This window comes from Ovis canadensis, chromosome 5 (assembly GCF_042477335.2).
Source record: "Ovis canadensis isolate MfBH-ARS-UI-01 breed Bighorn chromosome 5, ARS-UI_OviCan_v2, whole genome shotgun sequence".
Taxonomy (NCBI): Eukaryota; Metazoa; Chordata; class Mammalia; order Artiodactyla; family Bovidae; genus Ovis; species Ovis canadensis.
Window position 1 is genome coordinate 119,300,892 of NC_091249.1, and position 25,073 is coordinate 119,325,964.

Genomic DNA, 25,073 nt, shown 5'->3' on the forward strand with positions numbered 1-25,073 from the left:
AATTCAATAGGATTTATTGGTTCAGCTAGATTCTGAATTACTCTCCTTCCTTATGGATTAAGAGAGTGACTTTCTTAACCCTTTTCCTTGAAATCCATCAGGATCTTTTATGTGGACTGGCTAGTATTCTGCACACTTCTAATGCTTAATAAATATTATATTACAATATTAGCATAATAATAAATCATCTTAAAGTACTACATGGGCTATTAAGTGAGATCCTATTCAGTTGAGCCAAGACATCAAAAAGTTTTATTTTCTCTATACGCATACAAAGTAATTTAAAAACTCCCTTTCCATGAAATGTCCTTGCATCCATAAGATGCCTACATATTACAGAGTGAAGTGGTGAAGTGTGCACCTCCCAGTTATGTATCTCATTTGTTCAATTCATTCTGGGGCCTGAATTTGCCATTTTAGTAAGAGGAAATTTAAAATCGGGCAGACAAAAATGGAAATAGCACCATTTGTCAAGTAAATGCCCTTTTCCCAATGGCAATTCTGAACTCTTTATAAAGGATTTCCAAGCCAGCAGCTAGGTAGTGTCCCTTGCCATTAAGAAATCCTGCTTTGTCTGTGATCGGTTACGTCACACACACCTAGACCAACAACTGTGGAAAACATGGGGATTTTGTTTATGGTTACAGAAACAAGCAAGAAGTTAAAAATATCTTGTCAATACAGTCTCCTCCTAACTGGTTGCTGTGAGGGAGCTCCTAGTTGGAAACTGCCATCAAAGCTAAAAATAAAGATATTTCTTTTTCCAAAAGTATTGTTCAAATATTACGCATTGTATCTGCCAATATGTGACTCGAATAGGATAAAAATGATGCAGATAAATGACAGATATCAAAAGGGCCCCAATTCTGTCTCCTTCACAGTCTGCCTTTGCAGCTAGCTCCTCACGTCAATGAAGACTCATTTTTTTTCACCCCTTGAATCTGAGCTGACCTGGGACGTCCTTTGCCTGCAAGGCTGCTGTGCCAATTCTGAGACACATCTCAAGAGACGCTTAAGCTTCCCCTCTAGGAACCCTGCCCAGTGGCCACCTGGACCAGCTGAAGCTAGCCTTCTGGTTGCTGGGAGACGTGTCGCTCATCCACCCCACTGGCCCTGGAAATTCCCAGATGCAGTGCTAACCAGCTGACTGGCAGTGGCCAACAGGTATTAAAATTTTTCAGTGGAAACTAGAAGAGCTTCACAGCTGAGCCCAGTCTAAACTGCCCACCCCCCAAAATCCTGTCCTCAATAAATGGTCCTCATTCTGAGCCACTGAATTTTGGGGTGGTTTGTTACACAGCAGCAGACAACAGATACATCCGCTTCTTAAATTATCAAAAATAAAATTGAGGCTATTATTCAGCTCAAATAAATGTTATTCTTTGACAGCTTGGATTTCCCTTACTGAGTTCCTTGCTGCTAAGTCTGTAATTGGCACCACAGGTTTCTGAATATCTCTACCGCAAGTGTTTACAGCTTTCAGAAGGAGTCTTTTTCTCCTTCAATAAAAACTTTACGTGGAGCCCTCAATGAACACAGTCAACTTTCAGGCCCTTCTGATCCTCTTAGGATAATGTCATTTGCTTAGACTGGCAAACCTGAAGAGGTGCTTTATCCAGAGGTGATTCTTCTTCTAAAGTGGTGTCCAGCCAGAGAAAAAAAAGAAAAAGGTGAAAAATCAAAGGAAGCTATGTTTAGCTTCGTCTCAAACGGCCACATCGCTCACCACATTGATTTAACATCATGGCACCTCCATCTTTCAGCAGGAAGGGCTGGCGCAAGACAGCAGCTGCGGGGGCCCTGCGAGGGTCAACGTCAAATGACAACATCGCTGCTCTTGGCCGACAGCCGAGGTGGGGCTCGGGATGAACAGCTCTCTTCCGGTAGACGGAATAGATCTATTTCAAGGAAGTGGATACAAAGTGGAGTTCAAAGAGACACAAAGTGGAATTTTACATCGGCAGCCTTATCTTCCTGTGAGTTAAACGTTCTACCACTAGAGGAGGTTCTGTCCGCGTCTCTCTCCACCATCCCTCTAAGCCCGGTTCCCAGCCCGGGTTTCTAGAGTGTGCCGCCTCGGCTGGGGGCGAATCCACGGACTCAGAGTGGTCCCGGCCAGCGTGCATACTTTCCGCCTCTGCAGACACTGAACTGTGGCCACCCTTCCTTCTTGAGGCTGTCTTCCCGTTGATGTTTATTGCTCCGTATTTCCAGAGTTCTCTTGACTTTGTCTCCCCGCTAGTTTCTTCCGCCTGCTTGACAGGGATTCACAGCCTGGAGGCAGGCACAGGGTATCTGTGGGATGACCGTCCACCCTGAAATACAGGTGTTTTTCTTTAGCCCTCTTCTCTTCCTTTACTGACAGGACCTTTAATAAACACATTCATATTCACAGCTTATCTCCTTTTGTGGATTCAGGTAAAGACCCCCATCAGTGCCCAAAGGAGAACTTCTCACTGACAGATTTGATGAGGCAGAGGATTCAGTATTCTGCCAAGGGATGAATACTCAACTTCTCCGTCAGGTTGCCTCCTAACGGATCTCAGCTGCCGACGCTTACCTCCATCCAGTATTCAGTCCACTCTGCAGCTGGGGTCATCTATTCCAGAGAGAAGCGTCACACTCAGCCAGACCACAGCTTCCCATCAGTTCAGTTCAGTTCAGTCGTTCAGTCGTGTCGGACTCTTTGTGACCCCACGGACTGCAGCACGCCAGGCCTCCCTGTCCATCACCAGCTCCTGAAGTTTACTCAAACTCATGTCCATTGAGTCGGTGATGCCATCCAACCATCTTATCCTCTGTTGTCCCCTTCTCCTCCCGCCTTCAATCTTTCCCAGTATCAGGGTCTTTTCAAATGAGTCAGCTCTTCGCATCAGGTGGCCAAAGGATTGGAGTTTCAGCTTCATCATCAGTCCTTCCAATGAATACCCGGGACTGATCTCCTTTACGATGGACTGGTTGGATCTCCTTGCAGGCTGAGGGACTCTCAAGAGTCATCTCCAACAACACAGTTCAAAAGCAACAAAGATAAAATTCTTGGCGTGGCCACCAAGCCGCACATGGACTGATTCTTGCCTTCCTCTTTGACCTGATCTTACAGAACCCCCCCCAACACACTAACGCCAGTGACACTGACCGTCTCTCCTGTCCTCAGAGAAGCCCTGCATCCCTCTATGTCCAGGTTTTTGCTTATGCAGCCCCTCTACCTGAAACATTTAGAGTCTCACCTGCCGGACTGAATTCAACTTTCGAGGCTCAGCTGTGATGCCAGTTTCTAAGGGAAGCCTCTTCTGACTCCACAGAACAGAGCAGGACTCCTCTAACTCACCCAGGACACCGAGTTTGTCTTCATACTGCTTGTCCTCTGATTGAGACTCGTGTTTGTGTGGCCCTTCCGTGGTGTCTCCTTCTAGTTCAGTTATTCTTCATCACTCTCTGGAGTTTAGCGTTACACACAGCAGGTATTCTACGAACAGATACTCAGTAAGGGAAGGAAAACAGTGCCCTGGTACTTGACACTACATCTTCCCTTGTGTTTTCCAGGAGGAACCAGGTCTCAGGGTTGCAAAAAGACAGTGGGGGTGAGAGGGAGAGACAGTTCAGTGCCTCACAAAGGCTGACCCCCTGCAAGAGGAAACGGCAACCCACTCCAGTGTTCTTGCCTGGGGGATCCCATCAACAGAGGAGCCTGGAGGGCTACAGTCCATGGGGTCACAAAGAGTCAGACACGACTGAAGCTACTGAACACAGCACCTGGTTCGCTGAAGAGTGATACAGGCCAAGCTAGAAGGTAATGCGGGGAGCGGAGGGCGATTTCTGGCCGGGGAGATTTCGGCTTAGGTGTCAGAGGACGAGTCTGGATGTGCTCAGAATCCAGGGCAGAACAGAGGAGCTGGGAGGCCCACAGGAGGACTTATATCAAAGACAGAGTCTGTTCTTGGTGAGTTTCTACTGTCATTAATCACATTATATTCACACTAGGTAAGTTCTACAGATCCGGATTTCAGAATAATTATATATTTTTGTATTTTTAGCTATAGTTTTTTCTTTTCTTGGTAGGATTTGACATTGAAGTCCAACAATGTACAGTTTGGGGCTGAAGAAGTGGTAATGGAAATACTGATCCCAACCCCAGGATATCCGATTTAGAAGCGATATGATACAAGAGAGGAGATCTTAGATATCATCACCCTTGTTCCTTGATGTCACAAGTCAAAAAGCAATTCCTCTGCAGCCAGAGGGCAAATTAGTTGCTGGCTCCTGTGTACATGAATTATGGCTTAAGGAATCACAAAAAATTTTGAATTACTAAACAAGTTACATTGAAAAAAATAAGAGAGGAAAGATGCATGAGCTTAGGGAAAGGGTTTTATAATATACCCCAGTCGACTCTGTGATAAATGGACATAATTAATCATAGACACCATTTTGGCAAATGATATTTTTAAATGATAGAGGCAATTATCTGTATAATTACATATGCACAAAATGCATTATTTTCTGCTTTCAACAGGCAGCCAACCCTACAGAAAAGGTAAAGAGACTTATCTAATTTAGCATCCTAATTTTAAACTCAATCTAAAGAGGACATTTTTTGGTAATTAGAGGAGAGGAGCTTCAGAAAAGGAATGTAATAATGGTGACTTCTTGGTTTGCCTACTATCCTGGTGAAACTATTCAGTTGCTGTGTTTAAAGTCATACAATATGTCATATTCTCTTTTTTTAAGTAAGTATAAAATAATCTCCTAAATGCCTTGCCAATAAATGGTCTGGAAATATATTGTAAAGCTTGTGAAAAATGAAAGAATATTTGCTCCTCTCTACTAAGTTATTCTTTCTATTAAAATGAGAAAGAAAATTTCAGCAACTATAGTAAGCAATGATAATTTTTTTTTCTTCTAACTTGATAGAATGAGTACATCCTCTCTCGGCTATTTCTCTACCCTGATGGTCTTATCTTACAAAGGCAGTGTGGTGTGGGGAGAGAGTTCTCTCTGGAGTCAGACAAACATAGCTTCAAATCTTGTTCAGCAATTCACTATGATGCTAACCTTGAGCAACTTACTACACGTTGCTAAGCTTCAATTGCTTTGTGCAAGTGAGTGTAATCACGTCAATCTCATAAAATATGCTGTGAGCAGTGCAGGAGATAGTGTTTATCAAGTATCTGGTCTCCTGTCGGGGACTCAACACATGTTCCATACTGCAGGTATTATTCATGTTAAATCCTCCCCCTCCTTCAAGTTCTTTAACATCTTATCCATCGGAAATAAATCACAAGGTCATTCCATCCCTCACTCATTCTACCAATGTGTATTGAGTGCCAGGCATACTTCCAATATATCAGTATATAACTGAGTCATTTTGGATGTGTTAATAAGTAAAGAAAGGATGGATTATTCAGGAAGTGGTTAGCAGTTTTGAACTCTAACTCAGATGGTCTACAGCTGTGTTGTCCATGCCGTAGCCAATAGCCATACCTGACTCTTGAGCACTTGAAATGTGACAATTTTAAATAGAGATATACTGAATACAAAAAATATGCTCCAGATTTTGAAAACTTAGGATAAAGAGAAAAAGACTGCAAAATATCTCATTACAATTTTTTCATTTTGCTCACATGTTGAAATGATAATATTTTATAACTGTATTTATATTTATAAACATTTATAGTTATACTGTATAAGATATTAAATTCTTAAAATGAATTTTATCTTTCTTTTTACTTTTTTAGATATACAGCTATGGGGAAACTTTAAATTTTGTTGCTCACATTTGTGGCTACAATTATGTTTCCACTGGGCAGCACTTATCTAAATACTTAAATACAGGAAGAAAGGAGGAAAAGAGTGGAGGAGAGGAAGGGAGGTGAGGGGGGAGGAAAGAAGGAAGGGGATAAAAAGGATCTTCAAGAACTAAAAGATACAAGCCTTAAAAGATCAGAGAGTGGAACAACCCTTCCTCCACATACACCAATGACGAAAAAGGTCTGGGAGCCTGAGATGCTGTGCTTCCAGCACCATGCCAGCCAGTTAGCAAATGCCAGGGTGTTCTGATCTCAAGTGGCCTCGGCCTGCGGGGCCTGGAAGCAAGGTTTCAGTTCTCGGCCAGAGATGAAAGTCAGGCTGAGGCATGGGAGTTCTGCACCCTAGCCACTCGCGCTGCAGGGACCAGTGGCCAGTGGCAAGGTCCTGGTGCACCTGGCTGTGAGGAAATGCACTCCCGAGAAGACAGAAAGCAGTGAAACAAGGGGAGTGTGGAGCAGGGAGGAAGAGAACGTCTGGGTAGATCCATGGAGAGGCTCGCAGAGAGCCCGGCCCTTGTGCAGTCTGAATCACTTGAGCGGGGCGCTTCCTCCAGGTTTCCTTCTGCTGGGCGTCTTGCTTCGCCTGGCCCTGAGCTCACGTTTGCTGGATCTAAGGGTCCAGGCGTGCGCACGCATCTCTCCGACAAGACGGATTCTAGCGAAGGGGCCTCATGGTGAGCCGGCATCTCTTACTGAGAGGTGACACCCCCTCCCTTCGGGCTTCTGAGACAGAGCCTTTCTGCAGAGTCTGTTATGCCCAAGTCGCGAAATCTCCCAACGACCACCAGGGAGCCGATATCCGAAGCAAAAGCAAGAGAGTTTTTATTACCAAGTTCGAGCTGGGGCTCCCACCGATACCGATGCAGCGCTATAGGGAGGAGCCCCGGGTCTTGGATTACATTGCTTATATAGGGAGCATACATGGAAAAAAGGATTTCTAGGTAGGGGAACATCTGATTGGTCACTTTCTTTCGAAGGGTTGTGTGTTGGTTCTCGATTGGTCCCTATTGTCTAGGCAGACCACAGGTTCCTGAGCATTAAGTCAGGAGATTTTGGTCTGGGGTCCGATTGGCTCGTGGTGGTGGGGTGAGGTCAGGGGATTTCCAAAGGCTCTTGGATTTCCAAAGGCTCTTTTTCTGGAACCTTACAAAATGGAGTTTTTCTGTTAACAAAATGGAGTAGCTTAGATTCAAGTCTAGTAGGGAAGTCTCTCATTTCAAGAAGGAGAACTATGTGGTCTCTGTTATCTGGGCAGGGTGCACTTCCTGTCTGGGTCCCTGTCTTCACTGCAGGGAAACCAGCCCTCCAGACGGGGCCCCCTAGCTCCTGCCTCAGCAGTGTTCGCTTCCTGATCACCTCCGCTATTTCAGGCCCCATACTAGGTGCTACAGCTACAGTGATGGACGAAAGCCTCCGTTCTCTCCTGGAGTACTCAGTCCAAGGAGAATTAAGAACAAGAAAATTTTTTGCAAGCTTTTACATTTTGTCTTTCATATTGTTGACCTTAAAGATACTATGTTCTAATTTTCTTTCAAAGAGTGTGGACACGCCTCTCCAAATCTGACCCTTATTAACGTGATTTCTGTTTTGTCCTTGTGAGAATGAACAGCAATGGTACACTGAAAGGCAGTTTAGTTCCTTTGTCAAAACTGTCATTGGCTAATATATTGCAAAGTTGTTCAGTAACAGAAATTAGTTTAGAAGCACTCATCTGGCATATATTTCTATATCATACATATCAGTTCAGTTCAGTTCAGTCGCTCAGTCGTGTCCGACTCTGGGACCCCATAGACTGCAGCATGCCAGGCCTCCCTGTCCATCACCAGCTCCCGGGGCTTGCTCAAAATCATGTCCATCAAGTCGGTGATACCAGCCATCTCATCCTCTCTCATCCCCTTCTCCTCCGGCCTTCAATCTTTCCCAGCATCAGGGTCTTTTCAAATGAGTCACTTCTTCGCATCAGGTGGCCAGAGTTTTGGAGTTTCAGCTTCAGCCTCAGTCCTTCCAATGAACACCCAGGACTGATCTCCTTTAGGAGGGGCTGGTTGGATCATATGTATCATTCGCACATAAAATCATTCCTGGATCCTTCCACAGTATTTCGGACCACCTATGCAGTCATATACAATCCTGTTTCAGTACAAATATGCAGAGCAAAGACATTCATTCTGGAGCAATGATAGCTTCACCAGCTCCTTGCCTTCCCCACCCCATGCTCTCAGAGGAAGGAGCCCGCAGCTCTGGCCGCGCCAGGCCTTTTGTTGTGCTGATTAGAATTGAGCTGAGCCACAAGATTTACATGTTAAAAGAAACAGAGCCCTGGCCCCAGAAACCGATCCTGGAAGGAGGAGAGGAAAGGAAAGGCTTCCAGGAGCCAGAGCTGGGAAGCAGAGTTTGGGGGAGCGAGGGGAGAGAGAGAAAGGAAGCAGTTACCATGGCGAGCCGTGCGAGATGCTGAGATTTGAGATGAAATTGAAATGCTGAGCTATTGATACGGGATGAGGTTCTGAGAGAGCAGAAGTGAAGGCAGGATGAGCAGAGGCGAGAAGACCCCAGGAAGGCTTGCTGAAAGTTATGTGATCCCCTGGTGACTTCCGAGAGGCAGCAATGAGGATTTAAAACGCGTTCATTAATTCCTGCCTATCTGACGGGTGTTTCTACTGGCTTTGCAACCCTTCACACTGGTGAGAGCAGCTGGGTTAAGTTAATTAAACAAGGAGGCCGTTAGAGTGGATGGGGCTCTAATGCTTTGGCAGCTGGTAGGCAAACCTAAATCTAAGCCTGAAAACGCCTCCAGCTTAGGAGTCAGAATGCTAAAGACACAGACCACCAACAGCCAACTCGGCTTTAAACCACGGCCGGTCCAATAACTTCCTCTCTTGGCCTTCTTTGCCTGGGTCCTTCCTGAGCTCCTGTGGGCCTACCATTTCCGGTTTGGTGCTGCCCTATTGCAGATGGCTTTTTGCTCAACCTCTTAGAATTTTTTATTCTTAGAATAAGAATGTCTTATTCTTAGATATTCAAAACTGAGTATCTTTTAAGAGCTCCCCTTGTGGCTCAGCTGGTAGAGAATCTGCCTGCAACGCGGGAGATCTGGGTTCGATCCCTGGGTTGGGAAGGTCCCCTGGAGAAGGGAAAGGCTGCCCACTCCAGTGTTCTGGCCTGGAGAATCCCAGGGACTGTGTGGTCCATGGGGTCGCAAAGAGTCGCCCAGCTCTCTCTGGGTTCCTGGTCGCACTGCAGGAGCTCCATCCGGAAGCGGAGGCTGTCCCGAGCCCTGTGCACACACAGTCTCCAGCGCCCTCACCAGCAGATGCTCCGGAGACACGGGTTAAACAGAAAAGGTCTGGCACCTGACTGAATGAACCTGACTGAATGAACCTGACTGCGCCGCTGGAGGAAGGTTTCAGGTACCGCCCCAGGCATGACGGCTCATCCTTTCTGTGCATGAGCCCAAGAGCTAGGGCAGGCCTGGTTTCCTGGTTTCCTGTTTGTCTGGTTTGGGTTTCTTAATAGCCAGTTGCCCATGACAATAAATACACCTTCTGAGTTTGAATACACGGGTCCCTTGACCACAGCAGCCCCCTCCTGCCGCAGACTCCCTAGCTGCAGGGTCATCCCCCTGTCTCAGGGTCAGCACAGCGCAGTCCCCGGGGAGGGCGGACAGGGTAGGTTGTCTGGAAATCCGGGAGAAACCGCAGAGTTCTGGGCAAATGGCACAACAGAATCAACCAGAATCATGTGTGGGCCCAGTCCAGGATAATCAAAACGGAATTCCTGGGCCTCTGTAATTGTTTTTTAATTCCTGGGTCATTCGGACAGTAGGTTAAGAGATGGGAAACCCTCTGCTTTTTCTCCTTGCCCAGCTCAAGTCTGAGTCTTTGCTTCCTACGTCTGATCCCAGAGATCGCAGGCGAGCCTGCAGGCCCCAACGGCTTGCTCAGCAGCCCCTGTGTGCCTCTGAGGGGCGGTTCTTTCTTTCATCCCTGACGATTGAGACCCGATGCCTTGGCTGGCTGGGCCCATCCTGGGTCAGGCTGGCATTTTGGGAAAATTACTAACAGCTCCTCTTCCTCTCTTAGAAGAGCTCCAGGTTTGGATGGTGAATTATATGGTCCCTCCACACATATCAAACAGGGGAAACCCAGCCGCGCCCAGTGCAGTATGTTCCCGGGATTCTTTCCAGCAGCAGTTTTAATATTCCTTCACTCTCTTCCTTCTTCAGACGTCTTTCTTTCCACCCCTTTCTTCCTTCTTTTTCATCAGATAGGCTTGCACAGCCCCAGACAGCCCACCCTCTCACTCCGTACCCACCCCACAGCCCTGGGAGCTTCCCCCTCACCGCCACTTGCGGAGAGTTCAGGGGGATGCTGCGGGGGAAAGACTGGATCCCGCCGGTTCCCGTTTGAGCGCCCACAGAGGCAAGTAGCCCGAAGCCCTGTGTTAGCCCGATGGGCCTGGCTTTCCCGCGGACCTCGGATCACTGGAAAGAAAGGTCTGTGGAGCACAGTGTCCGCCAGGACTTCTGCAGCTGACGAGGGGCTGTCACCCGTGTGGACCCCGGGCTCCTGCAGAGGGAAGAGGAGCTGAGGGTTTTCCAGATTCGCCCACACCACGGACTTCCCACAGAGGAAAGCCCTGGCCTCCGCATCTTTCTCATCTGATCTCTCTCCCAGGGAGGCCCTGATCTCAGGGTCCTGATTCCCACATCTGAGGCTCCGGCCTCTCTCCCGGGAAGGCCTTGATCTCAGGGTCCTGATTCCCGCATCTGGCACTCCGGCCTCTCTCCCAGGGAGGCCCTGATCTCAGGGTCCTGATTCCCGCATCTGAGGCTCCCGCCTCTCTCCCGGGAAGGCCTGATCTCAGGGTCCTGATTCCCGCATCTGAGGCTCCGGCCTCTCTCCCGGGAAGGCCTTGATCTCAGGGTCCTGATTCCCACATCTGACGCTCCCACCTCTCTCCCGGGAAGGCCCTGATCTCAGGGTCCTGATTCCCGCATCTGACGCTCCCGCCTCTCTCCCAGGGAGGCCCTGAACGTATTATCCGACTTTTCGTGTTTGAGGCTCCTTCTGCTCTGGTACACAGATTGCTTTTTCCTCCACCTTTGTTGGTCCCCTGATTCCAGGACGTTATAATCCTCTCCACCCCCCTCATCTTTGGCTGGTACTCACCTTGTGGGAGCTCTTCCTGGGTTTGGCTTCCCATTCTGATGCTTCCCCAAAAACCCAGGCCAGGACTAGGCGCTATACCAGAGATGACACAGAGGCCACGTCAGCGGCTGAGAGCCCGACATGGCCACAGACGACACGGTGGTGTTTACTGCCTTCTCCCCAAAACAGGAGATTTCTCCACAGACGCTACAGAGCAGACGGAGCCCCTGATCTGTCTCGGTGTTGAGGCGTGATTCCTTCACGCCCCTCCCCACCATCCAGTCCCACCCCAGGCTCTCTGCTCTCCTCATCATATTCCCTGTGTGGACTGTGTTAGCTGCTCAGTCGTGTTCCACTCTTTGCGACCTCACGGACCTGTAGCCCACCAGGCTCCTCTGTCCATGGGATTCTCCAGGCAAGAGTACTGGCAAGAGTACAGGCAAGAGTACTTCTCCAGGGGATCTTCCTGACCCAGGGATCGAACACTGGTCTCCTGCCTTGCAGGCAGATTCTTTACCGTCTGAGCTACAGGGAAGTCTCGTCATATTCCCTACCACCCTCCTACGATGCCTCAACTCTCCATCTCACCTTGCATGTGAGTTGCTAAATTAGTTGATGAATCAGCTTTTGGTTCATAAGCCGACTGCCAACACTGACAGTTACCAAACTGAGTTGTCCCATAATGGCAGGTGGTGCAGATTCAGATGACCCGCGGGGGGCAGAAGGCAGGGTGATGGGATGAAGCCGGTGGGTGGGAACCAGAGCATCTGGAGGCTACCTGCCCTGGACAAAGGGTCTAACTGCTGTTCTTTCTCAGTGCAGGGCTCCCAGGAAGGGATGCCGCCTCCAAATGCTAGACCCTTCCAGCTTTCCAGAAAAACAGAGATACCTGGATTCTTATGAAAAATCTGCTATTTTGGGGGTGGAATATTAATGCCTGACTTTAAAACATTTAAATTTCATCCTTAAACAAAACTCGGTGTGAGTAGGATCTGGTTTTCTGGCTGCCAGTTGGCGACGGCTTTTCCAGTGTATTCTCAGACAAATTTTTACATAATTTTAAACACGATTTCCAGATTGAAAAATCCTCTGAGGCAACCCAACGTCAAGGGGTGTGAAATGCTAAAGGATACCCTGGAAATCTACAGATGCTGCTGTTTATGCCTAAAAATGACAGTAGCAACAACAGAAATTCCTACTAAGTGACAGATAGCCACTTAAGAAAATCTTTTACCGAAAGGAGATTTTAAGCATTCCGTAAGAGGTCCACTGTGCAAGCTTTTGTGCCTGAACAATTCATTTTTCATAAACAAAAAGCCTCTAATTGTCTTCCATTTTAAAATATCTTTGTCAGCGAAGATTCTGAGGAGGTAGTTAGAGGGGAAAATAAAAACACTCTGAAAGTTAGCAGGGACATCAGCTAATCTCTTATCCCTTATGGAGTTTACATTTTGAGTGACAACTAAGGTTATCTACTTTGAAAATACTGTAGCTTTATTTTTGAGCAAGGTGAGAGGAAAGCATATTATTTTCCTCTATTACTGGACATTATCTTTTTAAAAAGAAATCAGGATGTCATGCTCTAACACTTCAACAAATGCAATACTTTGAAATGCAAAGTATTTCAATGTGGGATGGCAAAATGGTTCAACTGAGTAAAATGCTAGAGGAGGGGTTTCTCAACCTCAGTATATGCAGCTGACATTTTGAGTCCGATTATCTTTTCGTGTGTGTGTGTGTGTGCATTTGTGAGTGTGTGTGTAGGGGGTTGTCCTGTGCACTGTGGTCTGTTTAGCAGCACCTGTGACCTCTACCCACTAGATGCCAGCAGTACCCGCCCCAGCTCGTAAAAACCAAAAAGTATTTCCAGACACCACCAAATTTGCCCCGATTAAGAACCATTGCTCAAGAGGAAATGTTGTACATCACAACTTGGATTCTGATTCTCTGAAAATCTTAAAATGGCATTTCACACAAAAGGGAAAATACTGGAAAAAGCATCACCACTGACTTCATCTAAGTCCTCCGGGCGCTTCATGGGGGCTTTGGGAGAGAGGTCTTTGAGGCAAGAGCAGTGAATTCGCGCTGACGAGGAAGTTGCTGGGGGCGGGGGCAAGAGGGGTCAACCCTGGAAGTGAAATCTGCTCTTCTTGACAACAATGCCACGACAAGCAGGAACCAACAGAGACCTGTCAGGCCAGGCAGCGGCATCTGGTAGATCCCAGACCACTCGTGGGAACTCCAGCCTTCATCTGGCCAAGTGTGAGGCGGATTTTCAACATCTCCAAGAGCACGATGATACCAACCAGCTAGACATTTAATAGGAAATCCTTTCTCCCCGCCCCCACCCCCCGATTTTGGAGAGAAAACATTTTTCCAGAAAAACATGAAAGGTTATAATAGTGGTTTGAAATCAGTAACTCTCGATTTTTTTTTTCTTTGTGGTTATGGAAGAAATCATCAATTCTGTTTCTCAATAGAACCTCATAAACACAACAGGCCAAATGCCAGAACAGAAATTAAATGGCTCTGTGAGCCTCAAGGGAAGACATACTTTAACCATGAAGTATTCACACCAAACCATGAGCATAGCACATGAAAGAGAGTGAGCTAGAGAATGTGGGGTGTGCGTTTGCTGTTTTTGACAGCACTGTTTATCAGAATAACTAACAATTTTCAAAGACAAGACTACTTAATTTTTACTCTATTGCTTTTCTGTCTGGGAGGAACTATAAAGAATAAGTTCACTAAGTTTTTGGTTGCGTTTTAGTTCATGTTTCACTACAGTTAGACGTTTCAAAACGGCACACTCTGGTCTTTTCATAGTTTGTTACCTTAAAATATGAATGACAGTGTACTGGTGGATACGTATCACTCTGCGTCTGTCAAACCTGTGGATGTGCAACACACAGAATAAACACCAATGTAAAGGATGGTTTAGTTAACGATCGTGTATCGGTATTGACTCATCGGTTGTGTCATCTATATCGCACTAATGCAAGACGTGAATAACAGGATGGAGTGGAGGGGTGTGGGCAGAGGGGGTGTGAGGGAACTCTGTATTTTCTGTGAACTGTCCCTGTACACTTTAAACTGCTATAACGACAAGGTTTACTAAATTTGAAAATCTGTTTTGTAAATTTTATAATAAAAGCCCCAAGACAGTTAAAATTCTGTAAATGTCTTTTAAATAGGACTTTTGAGTATCATTCTGCTACTTGCTTATTTACTGCTGGAAGATAATTGCTCAGGATGAAGTAGGGAAGAGAAAGGACTTCCTGCCTTGTTTGAGCGTGGCCACTGACCACTCTCATCCAAACTCCTGGCAAGTACTATCTCAGTGCTGTGAACAGTGGACCTCAAATTGCATTATATTCATGCATTCGCTTCTTGTCAGCGATTTCAGATGCCTTTACGTTTTTCCCTCACGAAATAACTTTTGAAGTAAAATTCACTCACAATTGTTTATAATACATTCTCCGTGAGAGGCCAAATTTATTTCTAGCTAACAACATATAGTACTCACTGGAAAAGCAGTAAGTTATGATGAATCAAAGAGCTTTTTGTTGGACTTTATCTATGCAACAGCAAACAAGCTGTTGTGTTGAAAAATAGGAAATTTGTTTTCTCAGTGGCATTCTATTCACCCTGTCATAAAGACTATTGGTCCCAGTTTAATCTCTGCAACAGTGGGACATTTTTCAACACAGAAGCTTCTTGGATGGTTGTCAGAGATTCTCCAGGCTAATTAGACTGTCATCTGTCATGGGAAGACTCAGAGCAGAACTTTACACCAGAGGCTCTGAAGGGAAAGAGCAGTCTAAAGAAAGTCTTAAAAGGTCCTTTATTCAGAGGATACACATGTGGTTGAAAGGATAGAACCTACTTTTACGACCACATTAAAAATACTCAGCGTAGCCAAGACTAAGTGCAATTGGATGTAAGAGAAAGCTAGTGCTGGAAAAGACTCCTGAGAGTCCCCTGGACAGCAGGGAGATCCAACCAGTCCATCCTAAAGGAAATCAGTCCTGAATATTCATTGGAAGGACTGATGCTGAAACGTCAGTACTCTGGCCACCTGATGTGAAGAGCCAACTCACTGGAAAAGACCCTGATGCTGGGAAAGGTTGAGGGCAGGAGGAGAAGGGGACGACAGAGGATGAGATGGTTGGATGGCATCACCGACTCAATGGACATGAGTTGACTTTGAGCAAACTCCGGGCAATAGAGAAGCCTGGCCTGCTGCAGTCCACAGGGTTAGAAAGAGTCAAACATGACTTAACTGCTGAACAACAGCAACAGTGCTGAAAAGTACCAAATACTTAGAGTTGGGAGGAACAGAACAAAGTGCAAAACTCATGGGCTTTGGAGTCCTGGAGACGTGGGTTCTACTCCAGACTGTAGAATCCCTCTCTGGGTTTCAGCCTTGCGTCTGTGGAGTGAAGAAAGGAGAGGTCACGTCGTCAAGAGCTAGGTTCCCGGTAGGAGTGCAGGAAGTGATGGTTTCCCCACTGCCGTCAAGCGTGGTGATGGCAAGAGCAGTAGTAGCCAGGCCTCCCCGGTGACTCTGGGGGTAAAGAATCCACTTGCAATGCCTGAGACCCGGGTTTGATCCCTGGGCAGGAAGATCTCCTGGAGAAGGGAATGGCAGCCCACTCCAGTGTTCTTGCCTGGAGAACCCCACAGACAGAGGAGCCTGGTGGGCGACAGTCCACGGGGTTGCAAAGAGTCCCACACGACTGACTTGACTAACACTTTCACTTAGTAGTAGCAGTAGTCATACATTCTGAAAAAGAGACTGTTTCCAAGAAGGTGAGATATCTCGGTGAAAAGCAGGGAGACTGGGTTTCGAGGTGAAAGTTCCTGTTTCCAAAGTAGGGGGAAAGAACGAGGCACATTTTGACTAAGATAGGGAAGTTCCCTTGGGAGATTTACATGAAGTAAAATTAAAGCAGTCTAATATCAGTTAGGGAATAGTATCTGAAGATTTTGGGGGGAGGAGAGCAGATGACAGAAAGACAGTGGGTTCAGGAGTCAGCGAACCTGGGCTCTAAATTAGGTTTTTACCTTTAGAGTTCCAATTACTCTGCTAACTAACTGAGTGACTCTGGGCAGGACAAGGCCTCTTTAGGACTTAAGCTGTTCACCTGTGAAATGGATTCACTGGGTTCAGAGGCTCACTCAAGACGGTGGCAAATAAGAGTCTAAGTCCTTTGGCGTACAAGAGGCTGATTAAAGCAGAAAAACAGTTGCTCGACAAGCTCTTTCTCGAATTTGCTGGAGAAGAAAATAGAGGAGGATCAAGTCAGAGAAAGAGTTATGTTTACAAAATACGGTCACAGCAGGACGACGGGAAGGGAATTACACCAGTTAACTTGGTGCAGGAATGGATACTAAGAGGCCCACGAGTTGGGACAATGGGAATAACACGGAAATTACTGAAATCGAGGGAAAGTAATTATTTGTAGAAGAAAAGGAACATGATAAGCTAATTTTTCAAAGAAGTTAAGTGTCAAGACATGGCAGGAGATCTTTAATATTGACTAATGAGCAATAAATTAGATTTAGTGATTTGATATAAGTAGAATGGATTGTATTACACATTTTAATTACCACTTTATCATATTAAAGATTTCCTAAAAACTGACTATAAAATTCAGATAAGAGCATAAAGTTCCAAGGATAACCAAGACAAATTTGAAGAAGGAAATATGAAGGAAAGATTTGCCTCATTAGATACCATGAATTACTGCAGTATACACTATATCAACTAAAATAATGTGGTGTTAGGGGAAGGTCAACATAGCAGCGAGTGGAAAAGAAGCCAGGCCTGCCACTTAGTGGAAACACCTAATCTTCCATAAGACCCCAGTGTAAGCAGAGGTGACCTTAAAAACCAGGAGGCATTGTAACTAGCTTCACCGCCTATATGGAAAGCATGATTAGGACCCTACCTCACATCATACTTCAAAAAAAAAAATCCAAATGAATTAAAGACACAAATGTGAACACGCAACAAACTATGCCTTTTTATAACGAAAGGGGGAAGAAATTCTTAAACCAAGCTCAGCGAACAAAATTTGTAAAGAAAAAGGTGGATGAATTTGACCGCATTATTAGAGTGAGCATACAAATTACTGGTGAGAATACAGCCTTGGTGAGCAATCTGGTAGTATTCATAAAGAGGCATGTATTCTAGACTCAGAAACTCCAATTGCTGTGATAGACTTGAAAGAAACTTGAACATTTATACAACAGGAGGCATTCTGCGTAGCCTATACAAGTGAAGCACTGGAAGCAACATAAATGCATATAATAGAAAAATGAATAAGTAAATGGTTAGGGCATGTCCCATACCTATTACATTTGTTGAAACCGTGATCTGCATGGACTGATACAGAAAGAACCCAAAACAAAGCACTGAGTGAAAGAAGCAAGACTGACACGGGATGTCAATTACGAACATTTTAAGAACTTACAAGAATAAGTAAGTAAAAATTGATAAAATATACGCTTAGTAAAAACACAGACAGTGGATGGGCAGGGTATATGCCTGCTTTGGGGTAGAAGCTATCTCAGAGAGCAACAGAGGGGAGTCACACCAGAAAGTGGATTAGACCTTCTTTGAGTGTATGTACCTACGTTTATTTTTGAACAATAAAGAAAACCTTTTAGTATCTTAAAATTCTGAGTACTGGTAATGAATGTTTACTGTATTACTCTTTATGCTTGTCTGCTTGCTTGAACTATCCCCAAATAAAGCACAGTGGGGCAATTTTTATCACTCATAATTTAAGCATTATCTATGTATTTGAATATTAAGGCATTGTAATTACTGTTTTGTAAGTGTTTGGAAATTTAACTTCAAGCTTTCAAAATGATTTTTTTGTTTGTTTTACTTCTCTGCTTCCCAAATTATCGAATAAAAATTACATGGGGGAAAAAAAAAACCTGCCATAAAACACTGATAGTTACATCAGCAAAGCATTCTTAACTTTTAACAAGATTTATTTTATGGCTCCACTTCAATTTTGATCAATTAAATGATCAGGGGCCACTACCAATTGAAAGGATTAGTGGGTTAATAAAATTCAGTTCACTAAAAGTTACTTTCCAGTGTGTTTCTAGCATAGAAGGGCTGCGTAAAATGAGGTACACCTGTAAATTCCAAAGTGTAACTTGGGCTCTTGGGACCATGGACCCCTTTGATCTTGTCACAAATTGGCTCCTGGAAACCAGAAGGCCTCCTGGACTCGAGTCTCCAGGGATCTCACCCCTGCAGCATCTCAAAACAAATAAAATGACTGAGACAGATGCTGGACCCAGACAGAATGGCAACCATTTCACAAAATTAACCCCCAGATGATGTGAACAGACAATTCTCCACACGTAATTATGGCTTTTGTTATTTTTCTCCCATGAAAGCTTTCTATTGCTTTGGCTTCAGCGCAACAGATAGAGGTATTCAGCCTTGGCTGGCCATATTTCTGATCCATATTTCAATAGATTATCCTGAATTGGCCTCCTGGAAGCATTTATGCTGACCGGTTTTGAAAACCTCTTTGTCAGCCCCTCACCCTTACCTGCTAACGCCCAGCTCTAATGGATGAAAGCAGGGGGTGATGATAATCACTGTCTGCCCTGCCCTGAGCACATTGCCTGCGTCTGCAAAATAGTCTGTCTGGAGGGGAGGAAAAAAAAGGAAATAAGGAGTGTAATTCAATGAATACTTAGGAACCGAGCTTGAGGGTTTCTTTTTCCGTTTAAAGGAGTAGTGATATCAGAAGCAGGATTATGAAAAAGAAAGTTAGTAAAAATAGGATCTTTGTGAATTAGAATAGCAAGGCCATTTCAAATTGAATTACACAGGATCATGGCAATTAGAATTGGGAAAGATCTCTCAGTCTTTCTCTGTCAAAGCATGATTACTCCCCACGGGATATTCTCCCGAGCTTAGTCCAGTCCAATTTTAAAAGATTCAAGTGATGGGGCCTCCTTCCCTTCTCTTGGGATATCCCTTCACAGTCTGAAATAGCTAACAGCTAGGGAAGCCCCCATGTATACATATGTCCTTTTTCCATTATTCTGGTTTGTACGTCCCTCATCCCCCTTAAAACTATTTGAATTTTAAATGGGTACAACCTACATTTAAATGATTAAACCCAGCTGAGTCTGGATCTTTTTGGACAGGCTGACTCTCTCTTTCACACATACACACAAGTACACCCCCCCACACACAACACTTGAGCTCATGGCACACCCACAATGTATTTATGGGAAGCAATTAATAAAGATCCTTACGTTTTATGTCATTCACTGATAAAACAATGTAAAAACTCAATAACCTACTGCTTTTCAACTGAGAGAGGGGCCACAAACTATAAACCTAAGTGCTACTTCACTTTGTGAATAGTGTATTTATGGTACTTGAGTAAAATAATGCGATCTTCTAATATAGTGCTTACTATAGCTTATTCAGTAAGAAGGATACAGATATGTAATATGGTGCTAATGCCATAAGTAAATTTATAGAAATCATCTTATTCAAACATTTTTCTCATCCATCCAAACAATAGGGGACTCATACTTTCTATGTAGACGGGCTCATTCCAACATTAAATTTGGTTTGAGCTTTGAGTAAGTTGCAGGGCCTAGGGGAACAGCTTGGGGTGTTCAAGGTTAATGGAGGTTGCTTAAGGGTATTTAAATTTGATCAAGGATTTTATATGGCTTTCCATGTCCTTTCCAAAGAGCTGCCCTGAAGTATTTTTCACACCTGTCAATCAACCAACCAATATCCAATCAGTTAGGAAAATGAGTATCCTGGGAAAACAAGAAAAAAATAACTTGCGCTTTCTTTAAAGAGATGGAATCTACCGTTTCTGTGGGCACGATTTTTGATGTCATCAGTTCATGAAATTTGGAGCTGAAAAGAGTCTTAGAGCTAGGAATCTTTGAGCTAGAATCAGCTAGCTCAGTGATTATACGACCACGGTCTAGAAAAACTATAAAGAGGGTCTGTGCAGCAAATTAAACTTTTGAATGTCAGTAGGGTGAGTTTTAACTATGTGGATTGAACGTGCTTTTACATCAAGCACCTCCATAAATCTTGTGAAAATTGCAAGAAAGAAGTTTAAAAGAACAGAGAATGTAAGAGAAGAGTAGCCAAGGAGACATTCCTTGGCTATGCAGACTGGTTTTGAAGATGAGAGCAAATACGGCAGTAACTGAACGATTTGAAAGGAGGAAGCTGACAATAGCCAATATGTTAAGTATCAACATAAAAGTTCCACATAGTTTGAGTCAGGAAACTCTCACAATGCTATAAAATTAAGTAGTATTGCTATCTCCATTTAACAGGTGATGCTTCTGATGTGATAGTTAGTTAGAGAGCTGTTAAGTGACAGAAGCTCATATGTCAACTCCGAGAATCTCACTCCCGCAGCTGTGAGAGGGAAATATCAGGGACGAGCAGGGCAAACTGCCCCACACAACCCCCTCAGAAGCTCCGTGGGAGAAGGAGTGAGCAGGAGGCCTGAATGATGGGTGAAAGACCACTGAGAATGTCCTTAGGCCACAAGCTCCCCTCTGTCACGTCAGATGAAAGGAGATGCTAAACATCCAAGTGGATCCGAAGACTGGAGGAGGCTTTGTGGCGGAAAATGAGTTTCCTTGAAAAAATATTCACAATACCTGGCCTTATGGGTTCCCACAAAAAAGCCAGAGAGCCAACAAATCCCCACACGGTGATGCCTGTTTACCAGTTTCCCATGTAAGCATAGTGCTTAAAATCAGATTTTACTGCCTCTTTCTTGATATCTGTTTCTATTGACTGCTTTATCTCTTACCAATAGGTTGAATTTCCCTTGCTTTTTCTGCGTCTCATTTTTCACTGAATGTCAGTGTGTGCAGAAGACCAATGGAGATGGCTGAAAATTTCATCTGAATATCCATATTTTAAAAAAGAACCTTGATTTCTACCTTACCCCATACACAAAATTAATTAAATATGGATCATAGACCCAAATATAAGATGATTAAGCTTTTAGAAGAAATCACAGGAAAATATCCTCAGGACCTTAAAGTAGCAGAGCTTTCTCAAAGAGCACAAAACTCTGTCATAAAAGGGCAAACTGATACACTGGATTTCATCAAAATTAAAGAACTTGGTTCACAAAATGCAACATTAAGAAACTGAAAGATAAAGATACAGACAGAAAATGCAGTATAAATCTGTGCTACAGATATATGACAAAATGCTTATGAGAGTATGCAGAGCATTCCTTGAAATAAACAAGAGACAAGACAACCCAACTTGCAAAAACTAACTGAAATACTTGAAAACAAGCAGCACAAAAAAAGTATATCCACATGTCCAATCATGTCTGACTCTTTGTGACCCCACGGACTGTAGCCCACCAGGCTCTACTGTCCATGAAATTCTCTAGGCAAGAATACTGGAGTGGGTATGGGTTGCCATTCCCTTCTCCAGGGGATGTTCCCGATCCAGGGATCGAACCTAGGTCTCCTGCATTGCAGGCAGATTCTTTACTGTCTGAGCCACTAGCAAAGCCCCAAATGTCCAATAAGCATAGGAGAAAAAACCTCAACCTCACTAGACATCAAGGATACATAATTTAAAATGACAGTGGGATATCACTGGTAAACTTCCAGAATGGCTAAAATTAAGAAGAGTGACTATATTAAATTTGGGTGAGACTTATGAGCAATTTAAACTCATATATTGCTAGTTGATGTGAGTATAAATTGATATAACCACTTGGGAGAGCTGCTTGGCAGTATGTGCTAAGTCTAAATACGTAACTATTGTACAAGTCAGCAATTCTAGTCCTAGATGAATACTCAAGAGAAATGAGTTTATATGTATACCAAAACATATGTAAAAAATATTAACAATAACTTCATATATAATAGCTTCAAGTTGGAAATAATCAAGATATCCCTCAGTGGGAAAATGGATAAAGAAAGTGTAGTATATTTAATGGTGGAATAGCAAGCATTCATTTTTTTTAAGTTTTAAAAAAGAATGAACTACTACTGTATGCAAGAACGTGGATAAATCTGCAAGGCAATATTTTAGTGAAAGGCAGGTGTAAAAACATATATACTATGCAATTCAATTTATATGATGTTTAAGTACAGGCCATACATACATTTACAGCATTGAAGTTAGAATAGTCATCACCTCTCTGGGGGTCTTATCTGCAAGGCTTACGATGCTGTCTTGGCCATCTGTTGGTTACTTGACTTGTTGCACATGTAAAAATTCATGTATATTTACTATCAGGGCACGTTACTGAATATACACTATTCTCAAGGAACAGTTTTAAAAGGCTAAAAACAAGGTCAGCTAGGATCACAACATATGTGAAGAAACCTTTAAAACAGAACCTTGGGCTTCCCTTGTGGCTCCGTGGTCAAGAACCTGCCTACAATGTGGGAGACCTGGGTTCGATCCTCGGGTTGGGAAGATCCCCCGGAGAAGGGAATCTCCACTCCAGTAATCTGGCCTGGAGAATTCCATGGACTATATAGTCCATGGGGTCCCAAAGAGTGGGACGTGACTGAGAGATTAAAAAAAAAAAAAATGAAACAAAGCTATCATTTTTTCCAGAAAGTCAACGGGACTTACATACAGTCATGAAATAGAAAGCAGAGGAGTTAGAACCAGAAAACAGAAAACAGAAGGAAAGAACTAGGTTTCTTTGGGGGAGGGTGTGGAGATAAAACGTAAAAATTCCATAGAAAATAAGTGGAAGAGATTATCTAGAAAGCAGAATAAAATGTTGGGAGATAGTCAATAGAAGTTACCAGGTTTTTAAACAATTTAGTTACTCCAGGCAAAAGTGCTCATCTCAGGACGTGGCCTTCATGATTTCAGTCTGACCTTGGGACAGCCTGGAAATAGTTTCCTGCAACAAGCTGCCCGGTGACTTCAACAGAGTGTTTTTTACTTTTTGTGAAATTATATTAACTCGGCGTGGTCACAACTATTTCCTCAGGTGTGACTGGCAAATACAACATTTCGAAGACAGTTGAGGAAGCACATTCATTAACCTTCGCTTCAGTCTGTTCGGGAGAGGAAACATTTCAAAACAATAGGGCCATATGAGAGGGGGAAAATAACAAATACAGTCCCAACAGCAAGAAAACAATAAGAGAGGTGGGAATAGTCGAACACTGTCCTTTTGCTATATCCCAGCTATCAGTTAACCCTGTGTGTTTATCCATGTGAGAGCAGTGTGTGTTATCATTTCAAAATCATTTCTGCTTTTCTCTTCTCTTAACTAATGTACATTCTAGAAAATTTGGATAATACAGTGAAGACACCGAAAAATCACCGAGGACCCTTCTGCATACAGATAATCACTATTGACTGAGACTTAGTTTAAAATCCTTGTTGTCTTTCTTCGCTCTTACTATACTTATATATATATCAATAAATATATTGATATATCTTTATATATAAAGATAAAGCTTTATCATACAAACAAGACTGGACCATCAGTAAATGAAACAATACATTTTGGTGCTGCCGCAGCACACTGAACTCCAAAGCTCCGGCGGCGGGGCAAGCAAGGGCCCGTGGGCACCTGGCAGGTCTGTACCTCGCAGAGGAAAAATAAACACTAGCTAAGAAGCCCAGAGGCAAAATGCATTCTTTGTGCAAACTTGCTGGGAGGAGCACAAGAAGAAGCATCCAGATGCTTCAGTCAGCCTCCCGGAGTCTTCTGAGAAGTGCTCAGAGAGGTGGAAGACAATGTCTGCTAAAGAGAAGGGGAAATTCAAAGACGTGGCAAGGCAGACCAGGCCGGTTACAAAAGAGAAACCAAAATGTATACCCCTGCTTAAAGGGGAAACAGAAAAGAAGTTCAAGGATCCCAGTGCACCCAAGAGGCCTCCTCCAGCCTTTTTCCTTAGTTCTGAGCATCATCCAAAAAGCAAAGGAGAACATCCTGGCCTAAGCCATTGGTGGCGTTGCAAAGAAACGGGGAGAAATGTGGAATAACACTGCTGCAGATGCTGAAGCTGAAACTCTAATACTTGGGCCTCTGACTCATTAGAAAAGACCCTGATGTTGGGACAGACTGAAGGCGGGAGAAGGGGACGACAGAGGATGAGATGGTTGGATGGCTTCACCGACTCGATGGACCAGTTTGAGTAAACTCTGGGATTTGGTGATGGACAGGGAGGCCTGGCGTGCTGCGGTCTATGGGGTCACAGAGAGTCGGACATGACTGAGCGGCTAAACTGATGCTGATACTGACAGATGACAAGCAGCCTTAAGAGAAGAAGGCTGCAGAGCTGAAGGAAAAGTACAAAAAGGATATTGCTGCGAACAGGGCTAAACAGAAACCTGATACAGGAAAAAAGGCAGGGGGAGGGGAGTGGGGGAGAGTCCTCGGGGCTGAAAAATGTGAGGAAGAGGAGGAAGGGAAGGACGAGGCGGAGCACGAGGGGGAGCAAGAAGGCGAAGAGGAAGAAGATGGTGAATAAGTTGGTTCTTCTGAAATTGCGTTTTTTTGTTGTCTATACAGCACTTATCCCCCCATGATCAACTTTGGAAGGACTGATGCTAAAGCTGAAGCTCCAGTACTCTGGCCACCTCATGCGAAGAGTTGACTCATTGGAAAAGACTCTGATGCTGGGAGGGATTGGGGGCAGGAGGAGAAGGGGATGCCAGAGGATGAGACGGCTGGATGGCATCACTGACTCGATGGACGTGAGTTTGGGTAAACTCCAGGAGTTGATGATGAACAGGGAGGTCTGGCGTGCTGCGATTCATGGGGTCGCAAAGAGTTGTACACGACTGAGCCACTGAACTGAACTGAACTGAATCAACTCACTCCTTTTAAAGAAAAAACTGATATGTAAGGCTGAGCCAAGATTTGTTTTTAAGCTGTACAGTGTCTTTGTGTGTAGTCAACACACTACCAAATGTGTCTTGAGATGGCCTTGTCCTTGAGATGGCCGTGTCCTTGTGGTGCTTCCCAGAGCCAGTAACCTTGCCTGGTACGGTGTGCATGGAATTCAGAGCAGGCGCTTGGCGGTGTGCAGTGTGAATTAGTCACATACGGGGATGGTAGTTTTTTCG

At 44.4% G+C, this 25,073-nt stretch overlaps 1 pseudogene; it reads left to right on the forward strand.

The window, feature by feature from the left end:
• Positions 1 to 1,743: 1,743 nt before the first annotated feature.
• On the forward strand, positions 1,744 to 24,475 carry LOC138441644 (high mobility group protein B1-like; annotated as a pseudogene).
• Positions 24,476 to 25,073: the final 598 nt, after the last annotated feature.